Source organism: Suncus etruscus, chromosome 12, assembly GCF_024139225.1.
Source record: "Suncus etruscus isolate mSunEtr1 chromosome 12, mSunEtr1.pri.cur, whole genome shotgun sequence".
Taxonomy (NCBI): Eukaryota; Metazoa; Chordata; class Mammalia; order Eulipotyphla; family Soricidae; genus Suncus; species Suncus etruscus.
In genome coordinates, this window is record NC_064859.1 from 23,759,792 (window position 1) to 23,774,754 (window position 14,963).

The window sequence follows — 14,963 nt, forward strand, 5'->3', positions numbered from 1 at the left end:
GAAATGAAAACTCTGGGGCCGGAGCGATAGCACAGTGGTAGGGCATTTGTTTGCCTTGCATGCGGCAGATCTAGGAAGGACCTTGATTCCATCTCCCAGCTTCCCAAGTGGTCCCCCGAGCCAGGAGCGTTTTCTGAACACATAGCCAGAGGTAACCCTTGACCGTCACAGGGTGTGGTCCTAAAGGAAAAAAAAAAAAAAAAGGAATGAATACTCTAAATTTGAGTTTTTAAATTCCAATAATTCTTTCTTGTTCTTTGAATCTTTTCACTTCCTTCTTTTTTTATTTTCTTTGGTGGTACTGGGGACCAAACTCAGGGCTTCATGCACGTAAAGCTTGAACTTTAAAACTGAGCACACCCTCAAGCCTAATATTTATTTCTTTTCTTTCTTTCTTTCTTTCTTTTTTTTTTGATTTTTGGTTTCTGGGCCACACCCGTTTGACGCTCAGGGGTTACTCCTGGCTATGTGCTCAGAAATCACTTCTGACTGGGGGGGACCATATGGGACGCTTGCAAGGCAGACACCTTACCTCTAGCGCCACCTTCCTGGCCCCGTCTTTTCTTTTCTTTTCTTTTTTAATTTAATTTAATTTATTTATTTTTGGTTTTGGGGTCACACCCAGCAGTGCTCAAGGGTTACTCCTGGCTCTATGCTCAGAAATCACTCCTGGCAGGCTCGGGGTGGCCATATGGGAGGCCAGGATTCAAACCACTGACCTTCTGCATGGAAAGCATACGCCTTACCTCCATGCTATCTCTCCGGCCCCTAATTTTATTTTATTTAAACCGTTGTGATTTACAAAGTCCTTCACATTGGGTTTCAGACATACAATGAATCAGTGTCAATCCCATCACCAGCGTCTACCTCCTTCCACCAGTGTTCCCCAAATGCATCCCAAACCACCAGCCTGCCAGTATAATAGGCCCATTTTAAGTTTTTTTTTTTGTTATTGTTGTTGTTTTGTTTTGTTTTGGGGTCACACCCAGCAGCAGTCAGGGGTTACTCCTGGCTCTACGCTCAGAAATCGCTCCTGGCAGGCTCGGGGGACCATATAGGATGCCGGGATTCAAACCACAGTCCTTCCACATACAAGGCAAACAAATGCCCTACGGCTGTGCTATCTCTCCGGCCCATCTTTTGTTTTGTTTGTTTTTTGGGGCCACACCCGGTGATGCTCAGGGGTTACTCCTAGCTATGCGCTCAGAAATTGCTCTTGGCTTGGGCGACCATGTGGGATGCCAGGGATCCAACTGAAGTTCATCTTGGATATGCCACATGAAAGGCAAATGCTCTACCACTGCGCTATCGCTCTGGCCCTCATGATGTGTTATCTTATCTTTTAAGGATATTACAGAGTTTTTGCTTTGTTTTGTTTTGGATCTTTGAGCCACACCCAGAGGTGCTCAGGACTTACTCCTGTTTCTATGCTTAGTAATCACTTGTGGAGGTGCTTAGAAAAGCACAGTGTTAACTTCCTTGTACCCTGCACTATTTTGTTTTTTAAATTTTTATACCCTCCACTGTTTATCTTTTATAGGCCTCAGCAATGCTGGCATGTTGGTCACCGGTGGAGTGCTTGGGACTTGGTGCTAGAACTCAGAGCCTTGTTTCTATCTTCTGTGTATGTGCTCTGCTGCTTGAGCTTTCTTCACAGCTTCCTGATTCTTTTCTTTGAGATGTATGGTGACAAGGGGCTGGATGGAAAAATGTAGAAGCTTTAAAAACCAGAGTATTCAGGTACACACAGTGTCCTTGCACAATCTCAAATATTCTTTTTTTTTTTTTTGGTTTTTGGGCCACACCCGGTGATGCTCAGGGGTTACTCCTGGCTATGTGCTCAGAAGTCGCTCCTGGCTTGGGGGACCATATGGGACACCGGGGGATCGAACCACGGTCCATCCAAGGCTAGCGCAGGCAAGGCAGGCACCTTACCTCTAGCGCCACCGCCCGGCCCCCTCAAATATTCTTTTAGGGACTGGAGACATAGTACAGTTAGCTTAGGGTGCTTGCCTTACACATGGCCAACCCGGGTTCCATCCCTGGCACCCATAAGGTCACTGTGAACTGACAGGAGTGATTCTTGAGTGCAGAACCTGGAGTAACCTCAAAGTATTGCTGGGTGTGGCCCCAAATCAAAATAAAACAAAAACTTAGAGCCTGGGGGATAGCTCAAAGGGCTATGTACAAGCCATACATGCCAGAGGGTAGGTTCAATCTTCAGCAACACATGATCTTCTGAGAACTCTGGGAGCAATCTCAAAGCAACAATTCAGAGTAGCCCTTAACCATCGTTAGGTGTGGTACAAAAAATGAGGGGCCTGGTGGAGAGCGAGAGAAGGATAAACTGACTCTTTGAACATCAAAGGTTACTTTATTTTGTTTGAGATTGTCCCTGGCTCTCTGCTTAGGGGTCAGTTCAGGAAACCATATTTGGTGCCACGGACTGACTGGCTATGAACAAAGGCATGCACCTTAGCCCCTGTACTCTCTCCAGCCCTAGTTTTAAAATTTGAGGCATATCACCATATTCAGTGGTGATCAGAAGCCACTTTTAGTTTTGTGCTCAGGGGATATGTCTGGCAGTGGTCAGGGGATCATATGTGGTGGGAACTCAACCATGTTTGCCTGGTCCATCAAAGGATACTTTTGTTTGTTTGTTTGTTTGTTTGTTTTGGACACACCCAGTAGCGCCTAGGGGTTACTCCTAGCTCTGCACTCAGAAATTGAAATCGCTCCTAGCATGCTGGGGGACCACATGTGATGCCCGGAATTGAGAGGTCCATCTTGGGTCATCCGTGTACAAGGCAAATGCCCTACCACTGTGCTATCACTCCAGTTCAGGATACTTTTATTTGTTTTGTTTTGTTTTGGGGCCACACCCGGTGGTGCTCAGGGGTTACTCCTGGCTCTGGGCTCAGAAATCGCTCCGAGGACACTTTGATTTTTTTGTTTTTGTTTGTTTGTTTGTTTGTTTTATTGTTTTGGGCCACACCCAATGACGCTCAGGGGTTACTCCTGGCTCTGTGCTCAGAAATCGCTTTCAGAATACTTTTTTTTTTTTGGTTTTTGGTTTTTGGGCCACACCTGGTGACTTTCTGGGGTTACTCCTGGCTATGCACTCAGAGATAGCTCCTGGCTTGGGGGACTATATGGGACACAGGGAGGATTGAACCGAGTTTATCAATTAGCTAATCCTAGGTTAGCGTGTGTAAGGCAAACGCCCTACCACTTGCGCCACTGCTCCAGCCCCACCAGGATACTTATAATAAAGAAAAAAAGCAGGGGCTGGAGAAATATACAATGGGTAGGACACTTACATTGCATGTGGCTGATCCTAAAATAACCTGGAATTTAATCCCTAGCATCCTATATGGTCCCCTGAGCACTACCAAGTGTGGCCCCAAAACCATTAAAAAGAAAAAGAAAAGAGGCCAGAGAGATATCACAGTGGCAGTGCATTTGCCTTGCATGCAGCCAATCCAGGATGGATGGTGCTTCAAATCCCCGGCATCCCATAGGGTCCCCATGCCTGCCAGGAGCGATTTCTGAGCATAGAGCCAGGAGTTACCCCTGAGCACTGCCGGGTGCCACCCATAAACAAAAGCAAAACAAAACAAAACAAAACAAAAAAACCAAAAAAACAAAACAAAAAATTAATACCTAAGATATATGTCCTATAATTAATACTTTTTAAGAGCTCAATTTACAATAGCAAAGAATGGGTATGGCCATTTTCCCAAAGAAATAAATATAACTTTTCGATAAACACATAAAAAACTTTTAAAGTAATGCCAATAATTTGCATAGAGCAAATAAAAATTACAATGTGATGCCACTTCACACTCATAAGAGTAGCTATTAACAATAAATAAATAAATAAATAAATAAATAAATAAATAAAAATAAAACCAGAAGCGAAAGTACAGTGGGTAGGACATTTGCCTGGCAAGCAGCTCACTAGGTTCTATCACTGACATCCCATGTGGTTCCCTGAGCCTACCAGGAGTAATTTCTGAGCACAGAGCCATGAATAACTTCGATGTGGTCCAAAAGCCTAAATAAATAAAAAGGCTGAACCAATTGACATTTTATTTCTACCCACAGTGAATGAGGTGAAAAATAAAAAATAAAATTCACCTATGAGTTTTAAGAAAAATAATAGGCATTTTTGTAATAATACCCATAGACAATAGAGATGAGGGCTGGAAGGACCGCTCATGATATAAAGCTCACCACAAAGAGTGGTGAGTGCAGTTAGAGAAATAACTACACCAACAACTATCATGACAAAAGTAGTGAGTGAGAGAAATAGGGTGGTGGAGGAGGAAGATGGGGGCATTGGTGGTGGGAATGTTGCACTGGTGAAGGGGTGTGTCCTTTTTATAACAAACCCAACTACAAACATGTTTGTAATCATGGTGCTTAAATATAGTATTTTTAATGAAAAGTAAAATAAAATTGAAAATAAATAAATAAAAAAAAAGCCAGGGTAATGTAGATAAATTTGAACAGTATGCACTCATGGTAGAATGTAAAATGAGCAACCACTGTGAACAGTATGACTGTTTCTCAGTAAAAGAATTTCCTTGTGATGCAGTAAAAAATATATACTCAGGGGCCAGAGAGATAGCACAGCAGCGTTTGCCTTGCAAGCAGCCGCTCCAGGACCAAAGGTGGTTGGTTCGAATCCCGGTGTCCCATATGGTCCCCCGTGCCTGCCAGGAGCTATTTCTGAGCAGACAGCCAGGAGTAACCCCTGAGCATCGCAGGGTGTGGCCCAAAAACCAAAAAAAAAAAAAAAAAAAAAAGAATTTCCTTGTGATGCAGTAAAAAAAATATACTCAGGGGCCAGAGAGATAGCACAGCAGCGTTTGCCTTGCAAGCAGCTGACCCAGGACCCAAGGTGGTTGGTTTGAATTCCAGTGTCCCATATGGTCCCCAGTGCCTGCCAGGAGCTATTTCTGAGCAGACAGCCAGGAGGAACCCTTGACCGCCGCCGGGTGTGGCCCAAAAACAAAGCAAAACAAAAAAATATATGTATGTATGTATGTATGTATATATATATATATATACTCAAAAGAATTAAAATCTGGGGCTTACACATATATTGATACGATAGGTAACAATATTATTCAAATTCCATTGGTAGTAAATGGACTAACAAAAGTTGTTTCATACAGAGCCAAGGACGCAGCTCAACAATAGAATATATCTCACATAGGTGATACTCTGGGTTTGATTCTGGGTGCTGAAGGAAAAAAAAGAGTGTATATATTACATACAATATATATTTCATACAATGGCTTACTATGAAGGCTTATACTTTTGGGGGATGAGGGTATGGATTTTTGTTCTTTTGTTCTGTTTTTTGAAGCCATATTCCAATGTGCTCCAACATAGTGTTTGGAGATGCAGCTTCAGGGGTAGATCCCATGCTTTTTGCATGTAAAGCACGTGCTTTAACCCTTTAAACTGTCTCTGAAGCTCTAAAGCACTCAGCTTGAAAATGGAATGACAGGGGCCAGAGAGATAGCATGGAGGTAAGGCATTTGCCTTGCATGCAGAAGGTCAACGGTTCGAACCCTGACATCCCATATGGTCCCCTGAGCCTGCCAGGAGCAATTTCTGAGCATAGAGCCAGGAGTAACCCCTGAGCACTGCCAGGTGTGACCCCACCCCCCAAAAAAAATGGAATGTCAGGCACATGTGCACCCTGAGCTAATGTATCTGGGCTGTGCACATGTATGTTGCCAGCAAATGCACATAGTACATGCATACATATCTCTCCCACACCTCCCCTGTTGAGTTGTCTACCTTCCTACTCTCATACTGTGAAGTAAACTGGGGCGCTTTCCACCTTTGGAGAAACCTGTACTCTCCTTTGAGTGCATTACTCTCTTTCTCTTCCTCTCTCCCTCTCCTTCCTCTTTCCAAATAAAACCTTCTCTTCTGTTTGGTTCTGTTTTTACTTAAAAATAAAAAACAATCACAATGGAATGACATTCTGATACACATGGCAATAAGGGTAAACCTTTTAGCCAGTGAAATAAGTCAGATATGAAAGGCCAGAGTATAGATGATTCCATGTACAGGAGGTTGAACTGAGACAGAAAGTAAATAAGCATTTCAATGTAATGAGGAGAAAAGTACAATAGGAAGTGTATAATTTATTGGTATAGAATTTCAATTTGGCATGGTAAAAAGTTTCTGGAGGTCCTGAAGCAATAGTACAGAGTGAAGGGTGTTTACCTTGCACATAGCTAAATCAAGGTTTGATGCCTGGCACTTCATATGGGTGCCCCCACCAGCACTAGGAGTCCATCAGGAGTGATCCTGATGGTTAAAATGGTTTATGTTAGGGGAATTCTGTTTTGTTTATGTTTGGGACACACCCAGCAGTGCTCAAGGGTGACTTCTGGGGTATGCCTAGGAGCGGCTTCTGACAGAGATGGGAGATCATATGGTTCTGGGCATGTCCCTGGGTTTCCTGCACATAAAACATGTCCTCCTGCCCTTTCAGCTATCTCTCTGGCTATTTTTCAATTGTTACCAAAATAAAATGAAATAGTTATGTCTCAAGGTTAGTATTTATTAAAAGGACAGCAAGGTATGTGGGAAAGAATAATATACTTTTCTCTCTCTCCTACTCGCCCCCTTTCTCTCTTTTCTCAACTGATTCCATCTCCTAAAATTTCAAGTTCTTGTGAATTTTACATCCTAAATATCCCTTTGGACTCCTAGCTAGTCTGCATGTTATTATCAGAAATTTATCCCATCCTTTGCTGTCTTTTGGCTTTTATATTTTTTTGAAGCAGTATCCTTTGATTCTTAAAACCATCTTGCTATCTAGTATATCTTTTTTCTCCATTTTTATTGTTCCCTTTTTAATATTAGTGGCATCCCATTATGAAGTTCTAAGAGGTCAGTGAAATAGAGAGAAATGACAGGAGATCATCAACCGTTTCCCATATCATATTGCTATCCTGGCAATAAATACTACTACTGGAAGAGTTTTTCTTATTGTACCAAGATGCAAGATGAACCTTAGGACACTATTCTTCAAAGCTCTGGGGACATGTAAGATACTCTCACCATTTACTTGAAGGCTACTTCAGGCAAAGGTGGATATGAAGAAAATATCATGGAAAAAGATAGTACAAAGACTATTCATCTTGGATTCAGCTGACCCTGCCACTGCATATCATCATCCCCTCACCAGGAGTGATTTTTTCTGGATATAAACCACCACCAAGAGTGATTCCTTAGCACAGAGCTAGGATAAACATCACTGGATGTGGCCCCAAAACTCACCAAAAATAATGGAATCTTTATGCAGGTAAAGTTAAGGCCAGAATAGCCAATTCTTAAATTATATCTAATATATAACAGGTTGAAAATACATCAGGGGACTAGTGATCCTGAAGTTGTTTCAGGTAGTAGTAATTCTGCTTAGTGTTCCCTTTGCTTCTTTTCACATTATTGAGGCCTCTGTTCTGCTCCTTTCTCAAACATCTCATGGTGCATTCCTCCTGAGAAGCTATTCTTTCAGTAATATTTTATTTTCACTCTGAGAACTTGAGGCAACATGATGTTTTTATTTGTTGAGTACCAGTTTATTGTCAGTGTCCTTCACCAGAAAAATAAGCATTTTGGGTGTATCTTCAGCTCAGAAACTACAGCTAGATCAGAATCTGGGATAACATAGCAAATGCTCAGTGACCTAGCTTCAATATTGGAATTAATTTACTTAAAATGTTAGATTAATTCTATAATTAGCATATCCATTGTTATTTATTTAGTTATCCAAGTCTTTTTCATGTGTATCATTTAGGCAGTTGCATACTACATCGCTACCTAGTATTATGTACAGAGTTGAATTGAGCGTTGGGGAGAGGTAAAGGCACTCACTGCATATCATCCCCTCACCAGGAGTGATATAAAGACATTTTATACATTTCATAAAGACATTGCAACTTTCTGAAAGAGAACATTCAAAGTCCAACTCTTGGACAGTAGAAATCCAAAGAGGGAAAAAGTTTTGTTTATTCTTTTTTTTTTTTTTTTTTTTTTTTTGGTTTTTGGGTCATACCCGGCAGGGGTGTCAGGGGAAACTCCTGACTCCATGCTCAGAAATTGCTCCTGGCAGGCACGGAGGATCATATGGGAAGCCGATTCGAACTGATGACCTTCTGCCCATATGGGAAGCCGATTCGAACTGATGACCTTCTGCATGAAAGGCAAACACCTTACCTCCATGTTATCTCTCCGGCCCCCTGTTGGTTTATTCTTAATCATTCATGAAGTTTGGTTTGTTTCTAGATATTTGGAAAGAGTCCCTCATCTTCCATCTTTCTTTCCTCCCTTCCTTCCCTCCCTCCTTTCCATTTTTCCTTCCTCCCTCCCTTTCTCCCTTAATTTTTCTTCTTTCCTTCTTTCTTTTCCTTCCTTCCTTCCTTCCTTCCTTCCTTCCTTCCTTCCTTCCTTCCTTCCTTCCTTCCTTCCTCCCTCCCACCCTCCCCCTCCCTCCCTCCCTCTTTCCTTCCTCCCTCCCTCCCTCCCCCCCTCCCTCCCTCCCTCCCTCCCTCCCCCCTCCCTCCCTCCCTCCCTCCCTCCCTCCCTCCCTCCCTCCTTCCTTCCTTCCTTCCTTCCTTCCTTCCTTCCTTCCTTCCTTCCTTCCTTCCTTCCTTCCTTCCTTCCTTCCTTCCTTCCTTTTCTTTCCTTTCCTTTCCTTTTTCTTTCTTTTCTTGTCGAGGCAACACCTGCCAGTGCTCATGAATTACTCCTGCCAGTGCTTCAGGGACCCTACGGGATGCTGAGGATCAATTTAGGTCAGCAAGTGCTCTCCCCACCGTGCCATCGCTTTGGCCCCATCACCAGCTTTCTGACCACCCAGTCCGGGGTCACTTGCTGTGTCTAGATACAAAAAGATAAGCCACAACCTGCCACTTGAGGGTCCTTGGGGGGGGAACCCCAAATCCTGAAGGGGCCCAGGACTGGTGTCAGAGGCAGGGACACATGCTTTGCAAGTGGGAGCCCTGGGTCTAATTCATGGCACACATGGTCTCCTAGGCATCACCAGGAGGGGGCCTCCATCTCTGCCCCCGAAAAAGGAAAAAAAAAATAAGAGTCCCTCATCTTCTGTGCAGACCCTTCAAGGAGCCCCACTAGCCAATTTTCCTTAAGGCAGCGCAGTACCTGCCTCAGGTGCTAGCTAGCCTACAATCGCTTAACCCTCTTCCCTCCCTAATTGACAGCTGGGGGAAACCCCACTGAGTCCCTGCGTTCCCGCCCCTTCCCCTTAGGCCGAGTAGCACAGCCTGCTGGGAGTGGCTGCGGCTCAACCAATAGGAAGAAGCAGGAGCCAAAGCCCTTGTAAACAAACCTCCAGGTACTCAGCCCTGAGCTCCTCCCCCACCTGGGGGACCACTAGCATCCTTTGGCCTTGTGCCTATCCCAAAATCAGCGTGGCCTCTTCTCAGCCAATCAGAAGCTGCGTCTCCTCCCCCTCCCGCCGAGTGAGAAAAATAAAAGACAGACGCGACGACTAATCAGAAAGCCGTATAGGCGGGAACAGCCCGGACGTACAACCAATGAGCTTCATAGCTTCCCTCGAGGCCCTTGAGCGGCATTTCCTTCGGCCCAATCAGAGCGCGGGGGCGGTTCCCGGGAGCCAATGGCTGGCGTCGGGGGGCGGGGCTAGGAGCCAGTGTGCCGCGGAGGTAAAACCTGGCGGGTGGTAGCGGCGCTGCTGGTGGAGTGCGGCGGCTTGCGCTTCGGGGACGGACGAGAGAGGCCGAGGGGCTGCAGCGACCGCCCGTGTGCAGGCGCCGGCTTGAGGCTTTCGAGAAGCGGCGGAGGAGCGCGCGGACTTGGAAGAAGAAGGGCTTCGGGTTCCCTCGCAGGTGGGCTCGAGGTGCCCGGGCTGCCCGGGTAGGGGACCGTGCGCCGGAGCTGGGAAGGAAGGGGGCGCGCGCCCCGGCGCCCTCACGTCGTGGCATGCATATGGCTTCAGCTGGGGCGTCCTTTAGCGAGTGTCCTCCAAGTGGCTGACTTTGGGGAGAAAGTCTTTTTTTTTGTAAAGGTATTTTTTGGGGTCACACCTGGAGGTGCTCAAGGGTCACTCCTGGCTCTGCATTCAGAACTGGCTCGATTAAGGGGGGAACCCTATGGGATGCCACATGGGATTCGAACCCCCGTCCTTCTGCATGCGAAGCAAACAAACGCCTTACCTACCTCCAGGCTAGCTCTCCGGCTCCTCTTTATTCTTGCTTCGGATCATTTTTGTTTTGTTTTGTTTTGTTTTGGGGGTCACACCTTAATTCCTTACCCTATTTTATCTTACATTTTATATTTATTTTATATGTTTGTATATGTTTATTTATTTTATACCATATGGGATGCTGGGATTCGAACCCCCGTCCTTTGGCATGCAAGGCAGACGCCTTACCTTCATGCTAGCTAGCTCTCCGGCCCCCCCTGGGGGAGAATCTTGATCCCCCGTTTGCTGCAGAGACCTTGCTGCTGCTCCTCCGACTTCCCAGCTCCCCCCAACCCCCCGGATCCCCTACTGGGACTCCGGGCAGGATCCCTGGTTCCGACTGGCCCAGGAGGAGGAGGAGGAGGAGGAGGAGGAGGAGGAGGTGCTGCACCGAGTACTCTCCCTTCCCCCGCTCGCACCCCACGTAGCCTCGACTCCTTTCACCTGCCCCTTCCACCTCCGCTCCGAGCTTGCTTGCACTCCTGGTCTGGTATCGGAGCCGAGCACCTCTTGGGGGAGCCCTCCAGCACGTTGCCCACTCCCTGCCCTGAAAGGGTGACTCCCCCTTTCTTCACCGAGCCCCCTACGCCTTCCCACTCCCCAGATTTTGGAAAGAAACCTTTTTATTTTTATATTTAAAGTTTATTGTTTCATCAGAATTTTCTTTCCCTGTTATAAAGTATTATACTTCTTATACAAAATGATATAAATAACCCTGATGTGCTTCAAATTCCATATATAAAAGTAGTACCTTTTGTTAAAAATAGTTACAGCATATGGAATAGGAGAAAATATATAGAATATGTCCTTTCAAAAATCCCCCAATCCACATCCTTTAAATGGTCAAAGTATACTGAAATTTTTTTTTTTTTTTTTGGTTTTTTGTTTTTTTGGGCCACACCCGTTTGATGCTCAGGGGTTACTCCTGGCTAAGCGCTCAGAAATTGCCCCTGGCTTCGGGGGACCATATGGGATGCTGGGGGATCTAACTGTGGTCCTTCCTTAGCTAGCGCTTGCAAGGCAGACACCTTACCTTAGCGCCACCTCACCGGCCCCTATACTGATTTTTTTTTAACAAGATGAATTTTGTGAATTTGACTCAAAAAACCTTTTCTGCTTACTCCTCTTCCAGGCTGCTTGGAAAAGTGAATCCAGGGAGCTTGACTATGTTTGTGAACTTGAATGGGTTTTGCTAGATGGTCCAAACCCCCTGCTTGTTTTCCTCTTAAAATAGGACATTTCATCACTTTTCGAGTCTTTGTCCGAATACAGCGGTTTGCGTAGGGGGTTATTTCTGAAAAGGTAGGTGAGAAGCATGCATTTGCCAGCAAGAAATTACAATGTGATTTTTTTTTTCCTTCTGAAAGTAGATTGAATTGGATAAATATCTCAAGCTGCTGAGTTTGTTTGGAAGGGAGTTTGCAGTTTGGAAGCCTCACACACATCCCCAAGTTTGACTTAAAAATATGTCCTAGATATGTATTTTAATACAGCACCTGTTTAGCACAATAGGATTTGATCCCATCTAGCCTGTGTTGGTGGTATAGAAACAACAGTTTTGGAACAACAGTCTCTGTTCTCCTTTTAGAGAAAATTGAAATCCGTTTGGGTTTCAATAGTGTTATTAACCGTATGTTTCCAGATGGTGCAAGCTATAATCTGCTAAATGAAATTATGCTAAGAATTTTAGGGTGAGGGGAGGTAACTCACCGCACCTAGCTTAGACTGAGATTTTTAAGAGTTGTGAAAATACTAATTTAGATATTGAGGAGTGGAGGAAATTGAAATACTGTAATTAAGAAGACTTTCGAGGTGATGATGAATATAAATCAGAAGTACAGGCAAAACCTTTAAATTCTGTAAGGACTTAGTTGCATGAGTTTACACAAATTGGAATTATTTTTCTTAGTACTTAGCCATGAAATGTCACAGGTAAATCTAGCTGGCCAGAATTTACAGACTTCTTTTTTGTTTGTTTTGGTTTTTTTGGGGTCACACTCAGGGGTTACTCCTGGCTTTACGTTCAGAAATCACCCCTGGCAGGCTCGGGGGACCATATGGATTGCTAGGATTCGAACCACTGACCTTCTACATGCAAGGCAAATGCTTTACCTCCATGTTATCTCTCTGGCCCAGAATTTACAGACTTTTGTAGGAAAAAAAAGCCAACAACTTGTTTTCCTGAATTGTATTTTAAACATATATATTACTTTTTTCTTATGCTTTTCTAATGTAAAACTGTATCTTGTATCTAGAGAAGTACAGTAGAGTGAATGAAAAGGAATCTTTGCTCCGTGGAGGCAACATGATCTCTAAATGGGCCATATGTTTAAGCCCTAATTCATACCATTCTAACAAGTGCCCAGTTATCCAGAATAGTAAAGAGAATTTACTCCCCCCTCAAAATGCAATCACCAAAGTCAAAATTGTGCTAGAATAGTTGCAAGCTTGTGACTTGGTCACTATTAAACTGGTAGAAGGCTGAAGACCAAGGTTATTTTTAGTCTTTTACAGGTACTTAGTAATTATTTGCACATTTAAAGGACTGTAACTATGATTTGTGCTAGAGACTTTGTGATTTAAGGCCTTCATAATTCTTCAAGCCCAGACTCAAAAACAGAGGGTCTGGGCCCAGAGAGATAGCACAGTGGCATTTGCCTTGCAAGCAACCGATCCTGGACCAAAGATGGTTGGTTCAAATCCCGTCATCCACCGTGCCTGCCAGGAGCTATTTCTGAGCAGATAGCCAGGTGTAACCCCTGAGCACCGCTGGGTATGGCCCAAAAACCAAACCAAGACAAAACAAAAAAACCCAACAAAAAACAGAAGGTTCTTTAATATGGGGAGTGTGTAGGGCCCAGAACTCTAATGATCCCAGATGCTAGTCTCATCTATTGTTCCAGATTTTCCAAAGTACCATTTTTAAACCCATCTGTTTATTTCAAACTTGTCTCAGGAGGCATTGTTTTCTCTACTTAAAAGCCAAACTTTATATCCCCGAGTCTAAATCCTAAGTTAAAAACTTCCTTGAAGGGGCCGGGCGGTGGCGCTAAAGGTAAGATGCGCCTGCCTTGCCTGCGCTAGCCTTGGACGGACCGCGGTTCGGACCGCGGTTCGATCCCCCGGTGTCCCATATGGTCCCCCAAGCCAGGAGCAATTTCTGAGCGCATAACCAGGAGTAACCCTGAGCGTTACCTGGTGTGGCCCAAAAACCAAAAAAAAACAAAACAAAACAAAACAAAAAAAACTTCCTTGAAGCTTGTCACTGGTCACCACTCAATTTAATTTTTCTTTTCTTTTTTTTTTTTTTTTTTGTTTTTGTTTTTGGGCCACACCCGGCGGCGCTCAGGGGTTACTCCTGGCTGTCTGCTCAGAAATAGCTCCTGGCAGGCACAGGGGACCATATGGGACACTGGGATTCCAACCAACCACCTTTGGTCCTGGATCAGCTGCTTGCAAGGCATACACTGCTCTGCTATCTCTTCAGGCCCTCAATTTAATTTTTTCTATATCTTTAAGTTAAGTCTAAATTTTTTTATTGGTTACCACACTACACTTTTTAATATTTGTGTAATTGCCACCACTCCCTCTGTCAAAATTACAGGACTATCCTATTACCAAAAAGATCGCCTTATTCTTCGCTGGTTATCTCTCTTTGCTATTGTTTTATTACATATAACGATAGCAGTTTCTTATTCTTAGCCAGAATGGTTTATTAAATGACTTAGAACATTTTTTTGGGGGGGGGGAGGGGTCACACCCAGTGACACTCAAGGGTTCCTCCTGGCTATGTACTCAGATATTGCTCCTGGCTTGGGGGACCATATGGGATGCCGGGGTTTTGAACCTTGGTCTGTCCTAGGCTAACCGAATGCAAGGCAAACGCCCTACCTCTTGTACCACCGCTTTGGCCCCTAAATCACCTAGAACATTAAATCTGCATTCAAAACTGTTCCTTCTACAGCAAATAAGTGCATATTTTCACAGCATTTATAATCTTTTAATCTCAAATACAGCTCATTCCAGTAGATTCTATTTTCTTTAGTTTACAAAAGAGAAAATGTGAGATTCTTTTTTTTAATGATTTGCTTGAGGTCACTCTTCATCACTTGCTTGAGTTGGGATTCAAACCCTGTTTTACTGACCCCAGCTCTTTTTTTTCACTACCCTGCACTGCCCCCTACTGCCTGCATCTTTTTCTTGTCTCAGAGCTGAAACTAAAAGGCAGAGTACTTTCCTGTTCTGTGTTCCCTCAGTAAGTGGTTGAGGCGTGATGAACATCTTTGTTATTCTGTACATGTCTGTGAATGACTCAGAAAGCACCACCAGTAAATATTTTGGATTGGAAATAAGTGTTTGTAATTAGGTGAAGTCCCAAGTAAAGGATCCACAAATCATAAGGATTACAGAAATCTAGTTTTTGGTAACCCTTCTCTCAGAGTTTTCCTTTAGTTTGTGAATAGAATTTTCCCACTTCCCTGATATGTATGAGGCCCTGAGTTTAATCCTCAGAATCGCTAGGAAAAAATTATTTTCTGTTTAGTTTAGAAAAAAATGTATGGCGTGGGGGTATAAGTTAGTGATAGAGCATTTGCCTTGCATGTGTGAGACTCTGGGTTTGATGTCTAGCTCTGGAAAAAAAAAAAGGCAAAACTTGCCATGTTAAATAATCTAGAAGTCAGCTTTTTGGACTGGAAATAAG

The 14,963-nt window shown here is 44.0% G+C and overlaps 1 protein-coding gene across 1 annotated transcript in view; it reads left to right on the plus strand.

Annotated features, from left to right (window-relative positions):
* Positions 1–9,728: 9,728 nt before the first annotated feature.
* Positions 9,729–14,963, plus strand: part of PAIP2B (poly(A) binding protein interacting protein 2B) — a 34,949-nt gene continuing 29,714 nt past the window's right edge. The window contains exon 1 of the mRNA XM_049785130.1: positions 9,729–9,905. The gene's annotated coding sequence lies outside the window, so the exon portion shown is untranslated. The remainder of the gene's footprint in view (positions 9,906–14,963) is intronic.